Source organism: Equus caballus, chromosome 12, assembly GCF_041296265.1.
Source record: "Equus caballus isolate H_3958 breed thoroughbred chromosome 12, TB-T2T, whole genome shotgun sequence".
Taxonomy (NCBI): Eukaryota; Metazoa; Chordata; class Mammalia; order Perissodactyla; family Equidae; genus Equus; species Equus caballus.
This window is the reverse complement of record NC_091695.1, coordinates 37,851,260-37,852,262: the sequence shown is the minus strand read 5'-3', so window position 1 is coordinate 37,852,262 and position 1,003 is coordinate 37,851,260.

Here is a 1,003-nt window from a genome sequence, read left to right as displayed (position 1 = left end):
GTCGTGTTGTGCCTCCGGTGGGTTTGAGACGTGAAGATGCGGCTGCTTGGGGGGCGTTGGTTTCCTGCACAGCCTTTAGGATCCGCTCTAACGAAAGGCCTCTTGGATTCGTGTCCACAGAGCCTCATCTATCTGGGTGTCATCTCTTGAGCTGCTTCCCCTGGGGCCTGGCGCTTCCAGAATTTCCCCTTCCTCAGCTGCACTGGTTTTCCATCGTGTGCACGCCAGGATCGCCTTGTCCTGGGTGGAGCGCTCGAGTCATACAAGGCCATGGGGTCCCTAGGCCACAAGGCCACTAGGGGGCGCGTGCGGGCCTCAGCCTGGCTTGGGAGGGGTGCACATTCCTGCCACCTGCTGGGCTGACAGGACCGCCTGCTGTCTGCCCATCAGGACCCCAGCTGGAGTCCACCCAATTTGTAAACTGGGATGGAGGGGCAGCGGGCCACCCACCTGGCTGTGGAGCCATTGATCTGCCTTTGCCCAGCCTGCCGCCCCCTCCAACTCCCCCTGAGCTCAATTGGTTTTCAGGAGGCCTCGGAGGGTGTCTTCTGCTTTCAGCAGAACCCGGGGACCCTCAAGTCGGCCCTTCTGCTTTTCCTTCTCTGCAAGGTGACAAGGGCAGGCTGCCTGTGGACAATGCAGAGAATCTCCAGTATTGGATAGTCAACAGGGCCACACCCCCTGTTAACCTTTGATGTACATTATCTCGTGGGGTCCTCTCAACAACGTTTGATCCCCAAGTTTAAACAAGTGGAGGAGACTGCAGGGTGGGTGGTCCAGTGACCAGGTTGCACAGCCTGGAGGGGTGGGGCTCGCCCCCGGCTCTGTCAGACCTGGCTGCAGGGGCCCCTCGGGGATGCCTTTGTGGCACCAGAAGTGGTCAGGCTTCACGGGGTCACAGTCCCGAGAAAAGCTTGGGAAATCTAAGCCCACGGCTGACAGTCCCCTGGGCTCCCGTCAAACGCTTACTGCCCTTTGCCCCCTCCTGAATTCTAGCCCTGCT